This window comes from Coregonus clupeaformis, chromosome 12, assembly GCF_020615455.1.
Source record: "Coregonus clupeaformis isolate EN_2021a chromosome 12, ASM2061545v1, whole genome shotgun sequence".
NCBI classification, from domain to species: Eukaryota; Metazoa; Chordata; class Actinopteri; order Salmoniformes; family Salmonidae; genus Coregonus; species Coregonus clupeaformis.
This window is the reverse complement of record NC_059203.1, coordinates 28,774,890-28,798,581: the sequence shown is the minus strand read 5'-3', so window position 1 is coordinate 28,798,581 and position 23,692 is coordinate 28,774,890.

Here is a 23,692-nt window from a genome sequence, read left to right as displayed (position 1 = left end):
TTAATTCCAGTTTTTCTGCACATTTATAATTGATATGTTGGATTCACATCTCCATCTCAACCAAAAATCTAAGTTAAAGAATGGGACTAAATCAAATCAAACTTTCAATGCATTTTAAATAACGTTTGATTTGATTTAGTCCTGTTCTTTAACTTTGATTATTGGTTTAGATGGAGACATGAATACAACATATAAATTATTAATTTGTAGACAAACTGGAATTTGTTGACAACCAAACACAATTCAATATCACTTTTGCAATACAGTAAAAAGCCTATTAATTTACTGACAACTTAAACAAATGATATGTTGGATTCACTTCTCCAACTAAACCAAAAATAAAAGTTAAAGGATTAAGCCAGTGGCTCAGATGAAATTATCCAAGCATTAGATATCCTTTAGATGTGGATATTTGATTATGATTTCAAGCAAACACAATTCAATAATATTTTTGTAATACAGTAAATTCATTTTTATCAGGTTTTTGCTTTGGCTGACCTTATTTTTATTTTATTGACATTTGTCAATAAAACTTATGAATGCAACTGTTTATGTCAAATTGTAAAACACTTAATTGTGAGGCTAAATATAATATGCAGATAAATGAAAGTCAGATAAATGAAAAGATGATTTTTGCTGGGGTCTCGGGACTGATAGGGTTAAAAGTACATAGTGCAAATGATCAATGTTGTTCAAGATTCTGCACAGATTATTACACCAATAGTGAAAATCTCCACAGTCCTGCGACCCTTGCAAGCTCCTTTTCTACAGTATGATTACATCCAGATACTTTTATAGTTACAGTAGGCTATCTTACAAACTAATGTAACAGTATTTATTCAACCTTAAAATGAGTAACACATCCATGGCCACATTTTGAGGTTAGCCTACTGTAACTATAAAAGTCTCCTGATGTAATCATACTGTAAAAATCAGACATAGTTTTTCCATTGGATTTGGTTGAAAGCAGAGTGATAACACATTGGGAATTCAACAAAGTTCTGGCTGTCTTTTTGAGTAGGTGAATAAAGGTTGAAATCGCATTGATCAACGTCTCAACCAAATATTACCCACATTTCCACATTGAAATGACATGGTGTGCCCATTGAGTTGCAGACAGTGGTGCCAGTAGGACACCCAAGAACAAATATTCAGAACACAAAAAACTTTCAGGGATCTGACAGAATACAGGGAATAAAAATAAGAAAAATTTAGAAAAAGAAAAGAGAGGAGAAGAGAAAAAACAGAAAATTCCCACTGACAGAGAGATAGTTAAAGCTGGTTGGCATGCCTCATCACACCCAGCTCTCAGATCAACTGCAGCTGAGAGAGAGAGAGAGAGAGAGAGAGAGAGAGAGAGAGAGAGAGAGAGAGAGAGAGAGAGAGAGAGAGAGAGAGAGAGAGAGAGAGTTGATGAGTGACAGAACACAGCATAACAGAGCCCTGCATCTAATTGAGAGGCGAGCAGAGAGGTTGACAAGAGCTCGAATGAGTAATGACATCCTATAACAAAGCAGCACGCTGAGGTGAAGCACTCTGAGGTGAGCCAGAACCAGGTGATGACAGCCAAGTAATGACAGCCAGGTGACTGGTGTATTAGACTTCTGTGTGTTTGAGCCCTGCACCACCGGAAACTCGAACCAACTCTTTGCTAATCACCCATGACAGCCATGGCCAGCCTGGTCTCATAGACACTAGACGTGACATAGTAAATGTAAATCCAGGACGCTCAAATGAGTTTGATATGTTATGTTTGGTATGGTTACATAAGACAGATGCTTACTTAAGGCAAAAAGAAAAGTAGGGTGGGTGGTTGGTCGGGGTTGATGGGTAGGCGTACATAACGCGAATGTCTACCAACCCAAAGGTTGCAAGTTCGAATCTCATAAGGACAACTTTAGCATTTTAGCTAATTAGCAACTTTTCAACTACTTACGACTTTGTAGCTACTTTGCAACTACTTAGTATGATGACTGTTGTGTCGAGTAAACGTTGCTAATTATGCTGTGAAACCAAGGAGTCCGCTTATACTGTACTTTGATTATACGTTTTATTTATATCACAAGATTTCAGCATAAGTTTACAGACGTCTGCAGCATCTGGAGAACAGTGTCCCAAAATAATATGTCTGTTCTGATCTTCTTTGTCTCAAACCAAGTATTTATAATCTTTACCAGGATATGAGTGGTTTCCCATACTGACCAATCACCTGTCTCCACACAACATACTTCCTCTGTTCTATGGGGTATCCCTCTAAAACTGCTCCCCCTAAAACTGAATAAACATCCTCTCAGGTTCCACTTTGAAAACATTAGCAAAGTCATAATCCCTCAGACACTACATATTCCCCCCTTCGAGACAAATTAAGTCTCGAAAACAAACAGAATAGGATTATGACAAGTAACAATTTATCTTATTGAGTATCTTTAACAATAAACCAAAAACACATTTTTCTATGGAGTGTAAATACATTTCTATGAAATATGAACAAATCTCTATGGAGTGTGAATACATTTCTATGAAATATGAACAAATCTCCATGGAGTGTGAATACATTTCTATGAAATATGAACAAATCTCTATGGAGTGTGAGAGCGAAAAACCTGTCTGGCAGCCTTCTTTCCAAATATCCATCCATCAATCAAGACAGTAAAATTCTCTCATGGCCCCTCTGCCCCAGGCAACCACCTAAGTACTCCAGATCAATTCATAAATCTTTATCAATGCATTTGAAACTATGATGCAATTAAATACACATGAAAGCCTCAGCAAACAAAATACTATCAAAAATGTCCACACTCAGGCTGGTCGACCCATCGGATCCTACTGTGGATTCTCTCTATCCCTGCTTAGACCCAATATCCCTAAGCATCCACGAAATAAACAAAAACATCTGAGATCCCCACATGTATCCAATAACAGCAAATATAATTCTACAAAAATTAATACAGAAAGAATATGACACAAATTATGTATTACACATGCAAATATGTATATATATCATTGCAGACACTGGAATGTAGTCCACTACACTTTATCTCCTCAGCAGTGTCGACTTCCAATGCATCGTCGATGATGGAATCGGAACATTTCCACACCTTCCTTGTTCCATCTCCTCCAGTCCCTTCATATTGTCCTTTCATATTGTCCTTGTTTGAGCATTTGCATCTCTACATATTCCCCCAAATGCTTCTGGAAGAAAAGAAAAGACCAAACAGTATCTTTTGCAAAACAACACATTCAAATTAAAACATCAATATCAACTAAGAATATAAAAATGATATATAAAATGAATCACATTCTATTTCCCTCCTTTGATTCATAACAAAATACTAAAATCACACTAATATTGAAAAACATTTGAAAAATGATCAGATAATCAAAATGGATATTTATCCATCAATACTCCATCCAGTCCCACTTGTCCATCTTCATCCAGATCAGTAACAGTCAACAACGGCATCTGAGTGTTGTCTCCAGGCATCACAACTCCAACCCATCTCAATATCATAGCCTTCGCAAAAGTCAGTAACAAAGTACAAAAGCAAAACATCACACACAGTGCTATCAGAGCTGCTACTAAAATCTGAACCATCACTGCTCCCACTGGGCCTAACTGATCTTGCAACCAAGTCTTCGCTGACCATCCAGCTCCTTCAGATCTACCAAACGCATCCCTTATATTCTTCAATGCATCTATAACACTAGTGATATTATCGGAACTATCTGGGATCAAAGTATAACAATCATCCCCCGTCAAATTCATAGCCAAACATAAGCCACCCTGTTTTGCTAAAATATAGTCAAGAGCCATGTCATGTTTCAACAGCGTCAGTCTGTGACTTCTTTGAGTATTCGACAGAAGGTTAAACCCTCTTATCGTTTCATTTGCAAAACCCTGCAAAGTATAGGTAATATTATCAATATGATCTGCCAAAAATGTTACACCATACCATGGAAAAAGTCCCAGTCCCCACTTCTCTCCTAGACTTATCCTCCAATGGTAGGCTTCCAGACTATGAAATTCCCTCTGTCATAATCTGATTTATCTATGTCCCTTTCTTCCCCTCTTTTAATTTTAAAAACCTCATATGGAAGCTTCAACTTCAACATGTAACAACATCATATCCATCCATAGGTAAGAATATATACTCTCACCACAAACCCCTAAATATCTCTAAAATCCCCCAATAGTCACATTGCCATTCAAACTTCTCTCCACATGAGAGGAATCTCACCTCTACACATTCATTCTCTCATATCTACAAGGAAGATGAGCTTTATCACTCACCCTAACCCTAATGACAGTCTTTTCCTCTAAAATTTGTGCTGGAGTGATTGGCTCCCCTTTAATCAAATGTGATATATTTATAGCTTTAATAACTGTCAATGTTGAAAGAGTTAAATTGCTTCTCACTGTTGTTATAATAGGCTGAAGTGTAGATGTCATTGTTGTTAATTCATCCATTCTCCCTAAGGCTTTGAACTCTTGACTTGTATTTCCATCTATCACCACTAGTGTCACTACATTGACTCTCAGTCCTAACTCTAATCCCTCACTTTCAAACTGTTGATTATAAAAAATACACTTATAATCACCTTGATCTTCCTGCTGGGAATTGTAAATATAGATACCGCAATCACCCTCAATCTTCATTCTTCTCTCATCATTCAGCAACGCATACTTTCTCAATGCAACTGCTCCTAACAGATCTAAACTCCTGCCATATCTATCTTCCCACTGAACTCTAAATTTCCCTTTACCACTGTTCTCTCTCGTGCACTTACATGGGAACTTAGCTTACTGTCCTAGAGTTCCTTCAACCCTAGTTTTCTTAACTTTTTTAATCTGACTTTTTCTCCTAACTTTTAAAAACCATTTCACTGATTTATCCACAAAATCCTTTCCAACTAAATTTAGAATATGTGATCGGGTAATCCCCACCTGCTTATGATTTCTTTACACACTGACTTGGCAAACAATTGAGCATATTTTAGCCTAGTTTGACATCTCTCGGTGTAGGAATGTAACCAAGAATAACAGTCACCCCTTTTAACATTATTTTTCAGACAGATTGTCCTCCTTCCTATGATATAATCTTTTCAAGCAAATATGATTCCCAAAAACCATACTCCTTTATAATCTTCTACCAGACAGCCGTCTGGTGTACATATTATTGTACAGTTCAATTTACACAATGCATCTCTTCCCAACAATGCAATAGGTATATGTTCTGATACCAGTATGGGTATTGTAATTTTTTGATTTTTATAGCAGAGCTCAATTGGTTCCGTAAGAGGAATCAGCTGTTTTACTCCCTCGAATCCGATTGTCCTAATGAGTTGATTGGACATAGGGAGATGTGTAGCATCTTCAGGCTGAACACAGGTAAAAGCAGCTCCGCTATCCGCCATCACTTCCAATGGTCGGTTGTTTATTTTCACCTCAATTGTTGGATCTTTTTCCTGTCCTGATGCTACCAGCTGACACCCCCCTTTCGGATCTTCTAGGCACCCCTAGAATCCTTGCTCCTTTAAGGGTTCACCTGTCCTCCAGATGATCTTCACTTCCTCCTGTATCTTCCTCTGAAATGCCCTCTTTCCAGAAACTATCTATGGATATGAAACAACTTGTACCACTAGTTGTGGCTGGTACAATTGCATTTGAAATTGTTCAGTTGAAGCTGTGGCAGTGGTTGTTGATTTGGTTCACCCTGATTCTGCATAACCAAAGCTTTTCTTCTCCTTCTTATTCTCCACCAGCTGTATTTGATTGAGTTTTCTGAGAGTTTATTGGTCCTGTTCTTTCTGGTTGTGTTCCTTTTTCCTGTACAGATCCACTTGATGGGCTATATGATCTGTATAGACGCCTTTTGTCATGCTTCCAAGTCCAACCACCTCTGCCAGTTTGCTCCTTACTGGTGAGGGCAGTCCCATCTGCAGTTTAGCTCTCAAAATTGACTGCTCAATTTGACTCACATCTGGATCATTTCCAGTAATATTTCTCCACACTTGATGGACTCTTGACACATAGGCTTTCGGATTTTCTTGTTGTCCTAGTGGGTCAATCAGAATGTTATCAGGATGCACATTTGTTGGAAACGTATCTTTCAGTGCTCTCCACAGACGATTCCTACTTGCAGCCAACAATTCAGGGTCGTTCACTGCAGTCCCCACATATCTATTGAGTCCCGCTCTCTGGAAAATTTCTTCCATACCTGGAATCCCAAGGAGATTAGCCAAAAGTCTCTTAATGTCTCCTATAGCAGACTGTGTTCCCACCGTAATTTCTTCCAATTTTGAAATCCAAGGATAGGCTCCATCTTGAAGACTAGGCAGCTTCTCTAGTATATCTGACATATCGGTATTTTGCAAAGGCTTATATTCTAAGTTTTGACCTCGAATGATCACTGGCATCATCTTCTTACTGGTGCTCCCTTGTCTTGGCCTTAATGTATACCTCTTCTCCAATTCTTGTGATCCTTTTTTCAGCAGTTTTTTCTTCTGTATCTTCAGCTTCTTGAGTTGTTCTTCCAGTCCTTTTACTTCTTCTAAATCATTCGCTTTATCCAGGCATGATACGCATTGGTCTATATCTCGTTCTATTTCTTCTGTGCTAGTCATTGTAGGATAAAATCCTCTTGAATATGAAGCACCTTTAATCTCCAAATCTTTATCGCTGTCTCCATTTTTACTTTCATCAGAACTCGAATCTCTTGTATTCTTCTTCTTCAAACATCCATCACCCCTTCTTTCCGCTCTGGCCAACCTCCGTCTGATCACAGGGTCATAACCACCCATGATCTCTTCTGAATCACTCTGATCATCATCATCATCATCATCATCATCGTCTTCAAGTTCCATCCTCCTGAACCTCATTCTACCCTTAGTTTCCAGACATCTCGGTTTTTTCTTACTTCTGGAGTTTGGATTCATTTTTATGGTCGTTTCTGCTTGTCCTCTCTCTATTATTCGTTCATCTTCATCTCTGATGCAATAATCACCCTCCTGAATGATCACTGGAAGCTGAGGATAGACGTCCTTAAACTCTACTTCTTTCTCATAAGGTGGGGGTCTTTTTGCTGAATCCGTATGTGAGAAAGGTGTACTAACTTCTGTCATTAGTTTTTCTGTTACCTTCACTGCATTTACAATTTTCTCTATACCTTTGTTTCTTTTATCGCTGGTATCTTTTATCAGTTTTTGTCCTTCATTTTCAAACAACTTAAGAACACCCAGCTCTCTTTGTCTCTTTTCTTTACGTTGTTCCCTTTTTTTTCCTTTCTTTTGAGCTGCTTTATGAATTGACAGAAGCACTTTCATTATGTTGATGACGTCAGGGTTAAGAGTCCCTTCCACTGGCCATGGTTGTTCAATGTCAGGCCAACGTTTATTCCATTTTCCAGATAACCTTGCAATGCCATTAACTAGATGATTACTATTTTGTACTATATCAACAGGTGTAATTACCTTCATAGTCTTGATGTCCTTTTTCCCCATTGTAACAACTGTTTTATATTCCTTTATTGTGAATTATTTTATTATTTTAGACTATATAGCTTATAGCTTATAGTTTCCTTCCTTTAATTTTTTTTATTTATTAAACAATTAATCAATAAATTTATGAATAATCAAAAAATATGATTTTTTTTATTTTTTTTATTTTTTTTTATTAAACAATTAATCAATCAATTTATGAATAATCCAAAAAAAAAATATATATATATATATATATATATTTTTCAAGTTATTAAGTAGTGGCAATCTTACCACCTCCGATCAGGAAAAGTAAAGGAAAGTAGTCAACATCAGAGCAATCCAAAAAAGAAAATACCTATAATCCAGCAACACTACAGTACTCACAAACTCATTGCTTAATAAGCACCCAATTACCCTGATTCTACAGAATAATGTCAGTACTCGATTCCCCTCACTCCAATCAAACCCACTCATGCACAAAAACTCCAATATGCAATTCTTATTTTCATCAATTGATCAGTCTTTTGCCAAGTCCTTGTCAAATTGTCATAACATCAATTATGCTAGGCACACAACATATCCTGTATGGGAAGGTAGGTGTTTGTAAATAAGACAGCACTGGCCTCAGTTTGACTGGGTCCCATTACAGCAGACTCTTGTCGCGTGATGTATACGTCAGCACTTCCGCTCTCTCTCTCTCTCCTCCTCTTATCGTCTCTCATATGACAGAATAACAAAGGACAAACAATAATTTAGTATTTTATGCACACACTGAGTTATGTCAATCATTCAATACTCCTCCGTTCACATTTGCACTAAGAAATAAGCAAACAACTTAACTCAGGAATATTATAAATAACTCAATAACATTTTATTTTATATATTTTTAATCCGTCAACATATCTCTAGTTTATCAATTCAATAGGTCTCAAGAAAACAGTTTCATCTTCAAACAACAGCCGATGTAACAACCAGAATACACTATTAGCCTCTAAATCACTATCTCTTTGTTCGTCTGTATCTCCCCGCAGAGGAGTGTAGGCAGAGGAGTGGCATATTTACCCCTACGTAACTCTAGAGACATAAAATCACGCGCATGCGTAGTTCAAACATCAATACATCTGTTGAGTGTTATTGTTTGTCTGGAAGGACCTCTCTCCCAGCTCTCTCCACGCCAGACAACAGAAAGTTAACAGTCCCGCTATACCTCCTCTCTTTTACCCCTCATAGACAAACAATAACACTCAACAGAGCTCACAAACCATAGGACACAAATCCCACACTATTCTAAACACAGTTTTGGAGGCTCGATACATACCTATGGACCTCCAAGGTAAAAATGTAGCATGTAGCATGTATCATTTAGCATGTAGCATGTATCATTTTACCTCCGCTGCGCCGTAAAATTCCTTTGTTCCCTAAATTTTTGCTACCACGAGGTCCGCGGAAATCCAATGAGCGGTCACGTCAATCAAATGATTAGTCAACCACATGTTGAGAGGTAATATACAATCGAATATATACCACAGCCTCAAGCCCCATGGACTTACCTAACTTCACCTAACGTGTTATTAGGATTTTTGACCCATCCTAGTGATCACCTCCTTTAAGAGGGTTTTTCCATAGATTCGCAACGGTTCTAACTTATACACATATACCTTGGCCTTATTCCTTTCAATCTATTCTTCTTGAACTTTATTCAAGCAAAATATCCCTATAGACACTCCCCCCTATTTGCGTCGTTTACCAGCGCAAACAAATTTAGAATTCTTAGAACAGACCCCCATCCCACAGCAATAACAGCAACATCAGCACACACAAGTACTTTACACGGTACATCTCCCCAGCACACACACCCATAACCAAGCGAACCACACCCCACACAAGATTGTGAGAAATCTCACCTTATGAGCCGGCGTCTTGAGCGGGAGTCACTTCGCTGCTCATGAATGTAACACAGGAGAGACGCAGACCGCCCCAATCACTCGTCGCCATTTTGTTGTGTCGAGTAAACGTTGCTAATTATGCTGTGAAACCAAGGAGTCCGCTTATACTGTACTTTGATTATAAGTTTTATTTATATCACAAGATTTCAGCATAAGTTTACAGACGTCTGCAGCATCTGGAGAACAGTGTCCCAAAATAATATGTCTGTTCTGATCTTCTTTGTCTCAAACCAAGTATTTATAATCTTTACCAGGATATGAGTGGTTTCCCATACTGACCAATCACCTGTCTCCACACAACAGACTTCCTCTGTTCTATGGGGTGTCCCTCTAAAACTGCTCCCCCTAAAACTGAATAAACATCCTCTCAGGTTCCACTTTGAAAACATTAGCAAAGTCATAATCCCTCAGACACTACATGACCCTCCCACTCTGTCTGCCAAATTCTCTCTTTGTTCATGTTTTCCTTAATAGGATGTCGGTGGGCGGAGCCGGGAGGTTCGTCAGAGAAATGGGACACACCTGGGCTCAGGTGTGTCCCAGGGATAAATACACCTTTCCCCATTCATTGTAGACTCTCTCCACGCAGACACACTGTATTTTTGTTTGTGGCATTTTGTAGCTGGTTTGTTTTGGCACTTCTCAACACCCCTCATTATCACCATCTATGCATGCAACCACTCACTTATGCTACTGATTACACACACCATTGTTAATTGTATATAGTTTACTTGAGTAAATAAATATATTTTTGTTATTCCTTGATCTCCGCGTTGTCTCCCTCTTTGTTACTGGCTACAAGCCGGTTTGTGACAAGTGGGGGTTCGTCGGTTGGTTCCTAGACATTTTGGCATATAGTATTTTGTTGCATTATGATGGGTTAATGTTACTTGGGATACACTTCGGTTGGTATTCACTGCATAGTCTTATAAGTGTTTGGTATAGTGCCTTAGAGACGTATCAGTGATTTTGGTTGTCCGGTGACGTTATCAAACGGTGCGTTGCCTGGTAAAGTATGCCAGTAGGCCTAATACTAGTGTTTAGCTAACTGGTATGAGTATTTTGTTTGGGTGAAAATGTGGAGTTAGTGTTCGATAAACTCTTTAGGTGCTTTGTTTGCATCTTTTGATAATTTTTTTGGGTGTTTTTTTGTGATGTTTGGTAGGCCCAGTGTTGGTTTCCTTGGTTGTTAAACTAGCCACTGCGGTGGGTAGTTTTGTGTGCTGCGTTGGAGCGAGTACATTGGTTAGTTTCCAGGCCCCTGCCCAGGCTGGAAACTTTTGCTCTACTCGCTGTTGGGACATCGGTCTGAGGAGGTGAGTACAATCGGCTGTGTACCTCAGTGGGAGATTTGGGTAGGGTAGTGCTATTTGCTACCCGGAGCTATAGCCTTTTCCCCTGTTAGGCTTAGCGACGTGTTCCACTTTGGAATACGTTGGGCATGGTTATTTTGTTTGTTGTTTTTTTGTGGTGTCCGTGGACGGAGCAGTTGTCTCGGGGGCACATCCGTGGCTTGTGTGGAATCCGCCAGCGTGCTGTTTTTTTCCCCCATGCCAGTGGGCTACAGTGCGTAATTGCCCACCGCGAATCTGCACGAAGACTAGGGTTGAGTTATTGTAGGATTTGGGGAAGCTCCTTATATATCACCTCTCTCCTGTGGAGAGCCTAAGGGACACAGGTGCCTCTGAGTAATTTGTGTTAGTCTGTGTTACACTTCTCTGCTGAGACTGTTTCAGGGAATAGTGTTTTAATTAGGGGAATCGGTTTGAACACTGTCAGTTCCATTGCATAAACTGATGTTGGATTCTGAACTGGTGAAAGGCGAGGTAGTTGTGGTGCGTCCTTCGTTGCCTATTGAGAGTATCGATGTTATCCTTGGGAATTACTTGGCTAGTGAGTGTGTATGGCCTGTCGTGTCTCCATCTCTAGTGGTTTTCTGTAAGCTGTAATTTGTAGGTATTCCCGATGAGATCGCACAGAGTTTCCCAGAGGTGTTCTCTGCGTGCGCAGTGACGCATTCCATGAGCCGTGGCGACCTGATCACAGCGCCGGCTAATGATGCTGGTACAAAGAAATCTATCACTACTTTCCCTGTTATCCTGTTATCTGTGCCATGCTCTGATCTAATCAAAGAGCATTAGAAGAGCTTCGTGACAAAATTGTGTCTGTGGAACAGTTGGGAGATGTCGCCCATGGCTATTTTCTCCAGGATGATGTCCTGATGAGAAAATGGGTGCCTCATGGTAGTAGTTTTGTGGGGAGGCAATTAGTCAGGTTGTGGTACCAGTTAAGCTTTGTGAGTTGGTGCTGAACACTTCCCATGATGATGTTGCTGGACATCTGAGCGTGAAAACCTACAATCGCACACTCAAGGAGCGCTGAAACGTTTCCATCAAACACTTAAGTCTTTGTTGAGAGTTTATTGTACAGAGATGGATAAGGATTGGGAGGAGGGGTTGCCTTGGTTACAGTTAGCCGCCAAGGAGGTTTCACAGGAGAGCACGGGTTTCAGTCCAAATTACCTAGTGTTTGGACATAGAGTTCGTGGACTTCTAGCTGTGCTCCTGGATAACTGGAAGTCTCCTGAGCCACCTCAGTCTCTTATCTTATGTACAGTTGAAGTCGGAAGTTTACATACACCTTAGCCAAATACATTTAAACTCAGTTTTTCACAATTCCTGACATTTAATCCTTGTAAAAATTCCCTTTCTTAGGTCAGTTAGGATCACCACTTTATTTTAAGAATGTGAAATGTCAGAATAATTTTAGAGAGAATGATTTATTTCAGCTTTTATTTCTTTCATCACATTCCCAGTGGGTCAGAAGTTTACATACACTCAATTTGGTATTTGGTAGCATTGCCTTTAAATTGTTTAACTTGGGTCAAACGTTTCGGGTAGCCTTCCACAAGCTTCCCACAATAAGTTGGGTGAATTTTGGCCCATTCCTCCTGACAGAGCTGGTGTAACTGAGACAGGTTTGTAGGCCTCCTTGCTCGCACACGCTTTTTCAGTTCTGCCCACAAATGTTCTATATGATTGAGGTCAGGGCTTTGTGATGGCCACTCCAATACCTTGACTTAGTTGTCCTTAAGCCATTTTGCCACAACTTTGGAAGTATGCTTGGGGTCATTGTCCATTTGGAAGACCCATTTGCGACCAAGCTTTAACGTCCTGACTGATGTCTTGAGATGTTGCTTCAATATATCCACATAATTTTCCTTCCTCATGATGCCATCTATTTTGTGAAGTGCACCAGTCCCTCCTGGAGAACCTATATATTGAAATACAAAAAGGACAACACCTCCTCCACCCAAACCCCTGCTCGGGCTGGGAATTGACAGGGACCTCACGATACGATACTGTCATGATAATTAGGTGCCGATACGATATGTATTACGATTCTATATGTATTGTGATTCGATACTGCAATTTGATTGCGATTTGATGTTCCAAACATATTTCTAACTAAATTGTACTGTATGTCTGCTGCAGAGCGACGAGAGAGCCACGATAAAAAATAGTTTTGATCAGTCATGGAAATAAAAGCAGCCAACTAGCCGACTAGTGCTAGCTAACGCTACCTAGCCAATTGTTACATTTTGGGGGGGGTCCAAAGTACCTATATAATATCGTCCAAAATAATATTGCGATATGTAGCTGTATCAAGTGTTTCTCCCATCACTAAACCCTGCCCCCTCTAAAAGACAACACATTGTTTATGTATTGTTTATTTTGGGGAGAGAGATATAAGGTATGCTTCAGGGATTGGGTCAATTCCAATTCACTCATGTTTCGAATTTCAACAATCTTCAAGTTATGGAATTGGAATTGAATTGGAATTTGACTGTTTAGAATGTTTAGATTAGAATTGAATTGGAATTGTAAATACCTTTTATCTTTGGAATTGAATTACATTTGAATTCAATATTAGTACATTTCCTATTTAGAATTAATGCGAAAGTATAAAAAATGTACTGCAGGATATGTATTGTATAATTTCAACTTGAATTTCTATATTTCCAGTATAGATAAGCCAGTGTTTCCCAAACTCGGTCCTCGGGACCCAAAGGGGTGCACGTTTTTTGCCCTAACACTACACAACTGATCAAAGCTTGATGATTTGTTGATTATTTGAAAAGTATTCAGACCCCTTTTTCACATTTTGCTACGTTACAGCCTTATTCTAAAATGGATTTAAAAAATGTTTTCTCATCAATCTACACACAATACGCAATAATGACAACGTAAAAACAGGTTTTTAGAAATGTTTGCAAATGTATTAAAAATAAAAACTGAAATAGCTAATTAACATACAGTGGGGAAAAAAAGTATTTAGTCAGCCACCAATTGTGCAAGTTCTCCCACTTAAAAAGATGAGAGAGGCCTGTAATTTTCATCATAGGTACACGTCAACTATGACAGACAAAATGAGAAAAAAAATTCCAGAAAATCACATTGTAGGATTTTTAATGAATTTATTGGCATATGATGGTGGAAAATAAGTATTTGGTCAATAACAAAAGTTTCTCAATACTTTGTTATATACCATTTGTTGGCAATGACACAGGTCAAACGTTTTCTGTAAGTCTTCACAAGGTTTTCACACACCGTTGCTGGTATTTTGCCCCATTCCTCCATGCAGATCTCCTCTACAGCAGTGATGTTTTGGGGCTGTCGCTGGGCAACACGGACTTTCAACTCCCTCCAAAGATTTTCTATGGGGTTGAGATCTGGAGACTGGCTAGGCCACTCCAGGACCTTGAAATGCTTCTTACGAAGCCACTCCTTCGTTGCCCGGGCAGTGTGTTTGGGATCATTGTCATGCTGAAAGACCCAGCCACGTTTCATCTTCAATGCCCTTGCTGATGGAAGGAGGGTTTCACTCAAAATCTCACGATACATGGCCCCATTCATTCTTTCCTTTACACGGATCAGTCGTCCTGGTCCCTTTGCAGAAAAACAGCCCCAAAGCATGATGTTTCCAACCCCATGCTTCACAGTAGGTATGGTGTTCTTTGGATGCAACTCAGCATTCTTTGTCCTCCAAACATGACGAGTTGAGTTTTTTACCAAAAAGTTATATTTTGGTTTCATCTGACCATATGACATTCTCCCAATCCTCTTCTGGATCATCCAAATGCACTTCAGACGGGCCTGGACATGTACTGGCTTAAGCAGGGGGACACGTCTCGCACTGCAGGATTTGAGTCCCTGACGGCGTAGTGTGTTACTGATGGTAGGCTTTGTTACTTTGGTCCCAGCTCTCTGCAGGTCATTCACTAGGTCCCCCCGTGTGGTTCTGGGATTTTTGCTCACCGTTCTTGTGATCATTTTGACCCCACGGGGTGAGATCTTGCGTGGAGCCCCAGATCGAGGGAGATTATCAGTGGTCTTGTATGTCTTCCATTTCCTAATAATTGCTCCCACAGTTGATTTCTTCAAACCAAGCTTCTTACCTATTGCAGATTCAGTCTTCCCAGCCTGGTGCAGGTCTACAATTTTGTTTTTGGTGTCCTTTGACAGCTCTTTGGTCTTGGCCATAGTGAAGTTTGGAGTGTGACTGTTTGAGGTTGTGGACAGGTGTATTTTATACTAATAACAAGTTCAAACAGGTGCCATTAATACAGGTAACGAGTGGAGGACAGAGGAGCCTCTTAAAGAAGAAGTTACAGGTCTGTGAGAGCCAGAAATCTTGCTTGTTTGTAGGTGACCAAATACTTATTTTCCACCATAATTTGCAAATAAATTCATTAAAAATCCTACAATGGGATTTTCAGGATTTTTTTTCCTCAATTTGTCTGTCATAGTTGACGTGTACCTATGATGAAAATTACAGGCCTCTCTCATCTTTTTAAGTGGGAGAACTTGCACAATTGGTGGCTGACTAAATACTTTTTTTCCCCACTGTAAGTATTCAGACCTTTTGCAATGAGACTCGAAATTGAGCTCAGGTGCATCCTGTTTCCATTGATCATCCTTGACATGTATCTACAACTTAATTGGAGTCCACCTGTGTCAAATTCAATTGATTGGACATGATTTGGAAAGGCACACACCTGTATATATACAGTATAAGGTCCCACAGTTGACAGTGCATGTCAGAGCAAAAACCAAGCCATGAGGTGGAAGGAATTGTCCGTAGAGCTCTGAGACAGGATTGTGTCGAGGCACAGATCTGGGGAAGAGTACCAAAACATTTCTGCAGCATTGAAGGTCCCCAAGAACACAGTGGCCTCCATCATTCTTAAACGGAAGAACTTTGGAACCACCAAGACTCTTCCTAGAGCCTTGGTGAGGTAGGTGACCAAGAACCCAATGGTCACTCTGACAGAGCTCCAGAGTTCCTCTGAGGAGATGGGAGAACCTTCCAGAAGGACAACCATCTCTGCAGCACTCCACTAATCAGGCCTTTATGGTAGAGTGGCCAGACTGAAGCTCTCCTCAGTAAAAGGCACATGACAGCCCACTTGGAGTTTGCCAAAAGGCACCTAAAGGACTCTCAGACCATGAGAAACAAGATTCTCTGGTCTGAAGAAAATGTGGTGGTTCACGCTTTCAGTTTTTTTTTGTGTGAATGCTGCCATCTATCCACGGTTTTTGGTTTAGATAGGTTATATACAGTTATATGTTAATCACAATCTGTTTAACGACAAACACCTTCAGTGCACCTCCCTCAGCTGACTGATGGTTGCGCTGTTGCTACATATGTTACTACCGAGTGCAGAGGAGCAGTAGTTAACCATGACTCTATATGACTACAGCACATCAAGGTGAGCAGGGGGGAGAAAGAAAGAAAGAAAGAAAGAAAGAAAGAAAGAAAGAAAGAAAGAAAGAAAGAAAGAAAGAAAGAAAGAAAGAAAGAAAGAAAGAAAGAAAGAAAGAAAGAAGAATAAGCCTAATTTCCACCTCATATTATCATTCATGAGAGCTGCCTGTAAATAAGGGCTTAAGGACGAAGGAAGGCATGATAATATAATATGATTTGATATGATATCAAATCAAATAAAATAAAATCAAATTTTATTGGTCACATGCGCCGAATACAACAGGTGCAGACATTACAGTGAAATGCTTACTTACAGCCCTTAACCAACAGTGCATTTATTTTAAACAAAAAAGTAAGAATAAAACAACAACAAAAAAAGTGTTGAGAAAAAAAGAGCAGAAGTAAAATAAAGTGACAGTAGGGAGGCTATATATACAGTAAAATAAAGTGACAGTAGGGAGGCTATATATACAGGGGGGTACCGTTGCAAGTCAATGTGCGGCGGCACCGGCTAGTTGAGGTAGTTGAGGTAATATGTACATGTGGGTAGAGTTAAAGTGACTATGCATAAATACTTACTTAACAGAGTAGCAGCAGTGTAAAAAGGATGGGGTGGGGGGGCAGTGCAAATAGTCCGGGTAGCCATGATTAGCTGTTCAGGAGTCTTATGGCTTGGGGGTAGAAGCTGTTGAGAAGTCTTTTGGACCTAGACTTGGCACTCCGGTACTGATATACTTTACTGTCCACGATGGGAAATTTGACCTGGACAATAGAGAGATAGTATCTGAGCCCACTTCATTGCTTCCCGCACATAACAGTGTACAGTATGTGTATGTATGAAATGAGCACCACCATCCCCCCATGGTGTGTGTGTGTACTTGCATGTGTGCATGCGTGCGTGAGTCTCGGTGTATTAATAATAATATGCCATTTAGCAGACGCTTTTATCCAAAGCGACTTACAGTCATGCGTGCATACATTTTTGTGTATGGGTGGTCCCGGGGATCGAACCCACTACCTTGGCGTTACAAGCGCCGTGCTCTACCAGCTGAGCTACAGAGTACCACAATTAACCGATTAACCAGTAGTGTTATGGTAGTAGCCCGACAGTTATAGTGTCTGTAATGGCCCCATTCACTGGAGAGTGAACCTACTAAGAGTAAAAGGCCTTGAGTTCTCCACAGTGCACTTGTAATGCTAATGGAGGCTAGACCATAATAATGTGTGATTGCCTGTGGCAAGATTCACTAGAGTAAGTCTGGACTGGAGCCCGGCGAAGCACGAGGCTAGCTAGCTAGCGGGTAGCTACTGGTAACGTTTAGCAACGGTGGATAGTTGTTTCCAATGTTATTTCACGCTTAAGAGTACCTGTAATTAAGCCAGCTAGCTACCTACCATTCAGCCGTTTCTAACCTCATTATCTGAGGCATCAACGTTAGGTAGTTAGTAGCTACTGTACTTAATTACACCTACTGATTGCAGAAGACAAATGTCAGCTGGCGTCGGGTAAGTTTGGCTTTATACATAGCTTGGGCTTTGTCGAGTAAGGCTTAATTATGTATTTAGATTGTAGTTAGGTATTGTAGGTAGGCATCGCGGGCTGTTGTGGGTAGTTATTGTAGGTTAGCATTGTATTCGGCTGTGCCGGGTGTAGCACGAAGCTAGCTAGCTAGCTAGCCATTTTTCAAACAAAGTCAACACAGTAGCCATTGCTAGCTAGCCAACACGACCAGCTAATTGTACTGTAGCAGCTAAATACAATATATTTGTGCTAGCTAGCCAACGTTTAATTATTGCTGCGTTATGATTGGAACTAGACACGGACACGAATTATCTGTTTAGTGTGTTAACACACTATTGGCAGTTTGTTGTAACCAAGTATTGGTGCTAAACAGTGTGTTATTGGATGCTAGCATGCTAGTTAACTATGGCGTCATAGTTAGGCATCGTGGGCTGTTGTGGGTTGTTATTGTATGTTAGCATTGTATTCGGCGGTCCCGGGTGTAGCACGAAGCTAGCTAGCTAGCCGTTTTTCAAACAAAGTCAACACAGTAGCCATTGCTAGCTAGCCAACACGACCAGCTAACTGTACTGTAGCAGCTAAATACAATATATTTGTGCTAGCTAGCCAACGTTTAATTTTTGCTGCGTTATGAAAGGAACTAGACACGGACACGAATTATCTGTTTAGTGTGTTAACACACTATTGGTAGTTTGTTGTAACCAAGTATTGGTGCTAAACCGTGTGTTATTGGATGCTAGCATGCTAGTTAGCTATGGCGTCATAGTTAGGCATCGTGGGCTGTTGTGGGTAGTTATTGTAGGTTAGCATTGTTTTCGGCGGTGCCGGGTGTAGCACGAAGCTAGCTAGCTAGCCGTTTTTCAAACAAAGTCAACACAGGAGCCATTGCTAGCTAGCCAACACGACCAGCTAACTGTAATGTAGCAGCTAAATACAATATATTTGTGCTAGCTAGCCAACGTTTAATTATTGCTGCGTTATGAAAGGAACTAGACACGGACACGAATTATCTGTTTAGTGTGTTAACACACTATTGGTAGTTTGTTGTAACCAAGTATTGGTGCTAAACTGTGTGTTATTGGATGCTAGCATGCTAGTTAGCTATGGTGTCATATTTAGCTAGCTGAATAAAGTAAGTTGAGTCTATTCCTTGAAACATTGAACCGCTGTAGTTCACAACAATTCTAATTTCTAAAGTGGAAGTTGGGAGAGTTTTTATTCGGGTGGTTCAGTGAAACAATTATAGTTTCTGAGGTGGAAGTTTTGGTGAGGGAGGCCCTACTCTCTCCTTTCCCAGATGTTTAGTTCATTTCATTCCGATCTCCTCTCGCATTATTGTAGCCATTTGCTACAGCCTGTCAACTATGCCTCTGCCTATCCCTGTTCTCTCCTCTCCGCACAGGCTACACAAACGCCTCACACCGCGTGGCTGCTGCCTCTCTAACCTGGTGGTCCCTGCACGCACCCCACACCTGGAGTTCCAGGTCTCAGGCAGCCTCTGGAACTGCCCGTTCTGCTGCCAACAAAGCTGACTTCATCCCAGCCTATGCTAACCTCCAGTCCCTCGACTTCCTGGCGCTGACGGAAACATGGATTACCACTGAAAACACTGCTACTCCTACTGCTCTCTCCTCGTCTGACCATGTGTTCTCGCATACCCCGAGAGCATCTGGTCAGAGGGGTGGTGGCACAGGAATCCTCATCTCTCCCAAGTGGACATTCTCAATTTTTCCCCTAACCCATCTGTCTATCTCCTCATTTGAATTCCATGCTGTCACAGTCACTAGCCCATTTAAGCTTAATATCCTTGTCATTTATCGCCCTCCAGGTTCCCTTGGAGAGTTCATCAATGAGCTTGACGCCTTGATAAGTTCCTTTCCTGAGGATGGCTCACCCCTCACAGTTTTGGAGGATTTCAACCTCCCTACGTCTACATTTGACTCATTTCTCTCTGCCTCCTTCTTTCCACTCCTCTCTTCTTTTGACCTCACCCTCTCACCGTCCCCCCCTACTCACAAGGCAGGCAATACGCTTGACCTCATCTTTACTAGATGCTGCTCTTCTAATAATCTCACTGCAACTCCCCTCCATGTCTCCGACCACTACTTTGTTTCCTTTTCTCTCTCGCTCTCCTCCAACACTACTCACTCTGCCCCTACACAGATGGTAATGCGCCGCCGCAACCTTCGCTCTCTCTCTCCCCCTACTCTCTCCTCTTCCATCCTATCATCTCTTCCCTCTGCTCAATCCTTCTCCCTCCAATCTCCTGATTCTGCCTCCTCAACCCTCCTCTCCTCCCTATCTGCATCCTTTGACTCTCTGTGTCCCCTATCCTCCCGGCCGGCTCGGTCCTCCCCTCCAGCTCCGTGGCTTGATGACTCATTGCGAGCTCACAGAACAGAGCTCCGGGCAGCGGAGCGGAAATGGAAGAAAACTAAACTCCCTGCCGACCTGGCATCTTTTCACTCCCTCCTCTCTACATTTTCTTCATCTGTTTCTGCTGCTAAGGCCACTTTCTACCACTCTAAATTCCAAGCATCTGCCTCTAACCCTAGGAAGCTCTTTGCCACGTTCTCCTCCCTGCTGAATCCTCCCCCCCCCGCCCCCCTCCTCTCTCTCTGTGGATGACTTTGTCAACCACTTTGAAAAGAAGGTTGACGACATCCGATCCTCGTTTGTTAAGTCTAATGACACTGCTGGTCCTACTCACACTGCCCTACCCTATGCTTTGACTTCTTTCTCCCCTCTCTCTCCAGATAAAATCCTGCGACTTGTGACTGCAGGCGGCCCAACAACCTGCCCGCTTGACCCCATCCCCTCCTCTCTTCTCCAGACCATCTCCGGTGACCTTCTCCCCTACCTCACCTCGCTGATCAACTCATCCTTGACCGCTGGCTATGTCCCTTCCGTCTTCAAGAGAGCGAGAGTTGCACCCCTTCTCAAAAAACCAACACTCGATCCCACTGATGTCAACAACTACAGACCAGTATCCCTTCTTTCTTTTCTTTCCAAAACTATTGAGCGTGCCGTCTTTAGCCAACTCTCTTGCTATCTCTCTCAGAATGACCTTCTTGATCCAAACCAGTCAGGTTTCAGGACTGGTCATTCAACTGAGACTTCTCTTCTCTGTGTCACAGAGGCTCTCCGCACTGCTAAAGCTAACTCTCTCTCCTCTGCTCTTGTCCTTCTAGACCTGTCTGCTGCCTTTGATACTGTGAACCATCAGATCCTCCTCTCCACCCTCTCCGAGCTGGGCATCTCCGGCGCGGCTCACTCCTGGATTGCGTCCTACCTGACCGGTCGCTCCTACCAAGTGGCGTGGCGAGAAGCTGTCTCCGCACCACGTGCTCTCACCACTGGTGTCCCCCAGGGATCAGTTCTAGGCCCTCTCCTATTCTCGCTATACACCAAGTCACTTGGCTCTGTCATATCCTCACTGGCCTCTCCTATCATTGCTACGCTGACGATACACAACTAATCTTCTCCTTTCCCCCTTCTGATAACCAGGTGGCGAATCGCATCTCTGCATGTCTGGCAGACATATCAGTATGGATGACGGATCACCACCTCAAGCTGAACCCTGGCAAGACGGAGCTGCTCTTCCTCCCGGGGAAGGACTGCCCGTTCCATGATCTCGCCATCACGGTTGACAACTCCGTTGTGTCCTCCTCCCAGAGTGCGAAGAGCCTTGGCGTGACCCTGGACAACACCCTGTCGTTCTCCGCTAACATCAAGGCGGTGACCCGATCCTGCAGGTTCATGCTCTACAACATTCGGAGAGTACGACCCTGCCTTACACAGGAAGCGGCACAGGTCCTAATCCAGGCACTTGTCATCTCCCGTCTGGATTACTGCAACTCGCTGTTGGCTGGGCTCCCCTGCCTGTGCCATTAAACCCCTACAACTCATCCAGAATGCCGCAGCCCGTCTGGTGTTCAACCTTCCCAAGTTTCTCACGTCACCCCGCTCCTCCGCACACTCCACTGGCTTCCAGTTGAAGCTCGCATCTGTTACAAGACAATGGTGCTTGCCTATGGAGCTGTGAGGGGATCGGCACCTCTGTACCTTCAGGCTCTGATCAGTCCCTACACCCAAACGAGGGCATTGCGTTCATCCACCTCTGGCCTGCTGGCTCCCCTTCCTCTGCGGAAGCATAGTTCCCGCTCAGCCCAGTCAAAACTGTTCGCTGCTCTGGCACCCCAATGGTGGAACAAGCTCCCCCACGACGCCAGGACAGCGGAGTCACTCACCACCTTCCGGAGACACTTGAAACCCCACCTCTTTAAGGAATACCTGGGATAGGATAAAGTAATCCTTCAACCCCCCCCAAAAAAAAAACATATTGTAAAGTGGTTATCCCACTGGCTATAGGGTGAATGCACCAATTTGTAAGTCGCTCTGGATAAGAGCGTCTGCTAAATGACGTAAATGTAAATGAGAGAGAGCTTCTGAGGATAATCGATAAAGTAGTCCCGTGTAGCTCAGTTGGTAGAGCATGGCGCTTGCAACGCCAGGGTTGTGGGTTTGATTCCCATGGGGGACCAGTATGAAAATGTATGCACTCACTCACTGTAAGTCGCTTTGGATAAGAGCGTCTGCTAAATTACTAAAATTAAAAAATGTAATGAAGTCGCTCTCTAGTCTCCTTATCACCTGATTTACTTAACAAAATGAACATCTCAATAGTTGGTTCAGAAGTGTGGGGGGGGGGGGGGTTTGCCTCTTTTGTTCTGTATTGCTCCTCTATTGTTCCCGCAAGCAAGAGGGGAACCCACTGACATCAGAGGGCACCATCAGACCAACTCCTTGAATGGCCTATTCCTTGAACTTGCAGTTTTGTCTAAAAAACACAATTTTGTTCAAAACATATTTTTTTATCCTTAAGTGTGTGAACATTACTGTATAAAATACTTGGGATATTGTTTTTCAACAGGAAAAGTAGCTGGATTGCATCTTTAAAGCTGATTTACAGTTGGTTAATTGACATGTCTGTAGACAGTTTTTGCAGTGACATCATGAACATTTTATTGTCGTCCGACATCAAACTTGTCATTGAAGTTATGAAAAAGTATATAAACACAAAAAGGGGGGGGGGGGAAGAAAGAAGGGAAAGAAAGAAAGAAAGAAAGAAAGAAAGAAAGAAAGAGAGAGAGAGGTGAGAGAAAATAGCTAGATTAAGTCTTTAAAGCTGATTTACAGTTGGTTTATTACATTTTACATTTATGTCATTTAGCAGACGCTCTTATCCAGAGCGACTTACAAATAGGTGCATTCACCTTATAGCCAGTGGGATAACCACTTTACAATGTTGTTTTTTTTTGGGTGGGTTGGGGTAAGGGGGGGGGTAGAAGGATTACTTTATCCTATCCCAGGTATTCCTCAAAGAGGTGGGGTTTCAAATGTCTCCGGAAGGTGGTGAGTGACTCCGCTGTCCTGGCATCATGAGGGAGCTTGTGCCACCATTGGGGTGCCAGAGCAGCGAACAGTTTTGACTGGGCTGAGCGGGAACTATGCTTCCGCAGAGGTAGGGGAGCCAGCAGGCCAGAGGTGGATGAACGCAATGCCCTCGTTTCGGTGTAGGGACTGATCAGAGCCTGAAGGTACGGAGGTGCCGTTCCCCCTCACAGCTCCGTAGGCAAGCACCATGGTCTTGTAGCAGATGCGAGCTTCAACTGGAAGCCAGTGGAGTGTGTGCGGAGGGAGCGGGGTGACGTGAGAGAACTTGGGAAGGTTGAACACCAGATGGGCTGCGGCATTCTGGATGAGTTGTAGGGGTTTAATGGCACAGGCAGGGAGCCCAGCCAACAGCGAGTTGCAGTAATCCAGACGGGAGATGACAAGTGCCTGGATTAGGACCTGTGCCGCTTCCTGTGTAAGGCAGGGTCGTACTCTCCGAATGTTGTAGAGCATGAACCTACAGGATCGGGTCACCGCCTTGATGTTAGCGGAGAACGACAGGGTGTTGTCCAGGGTCACG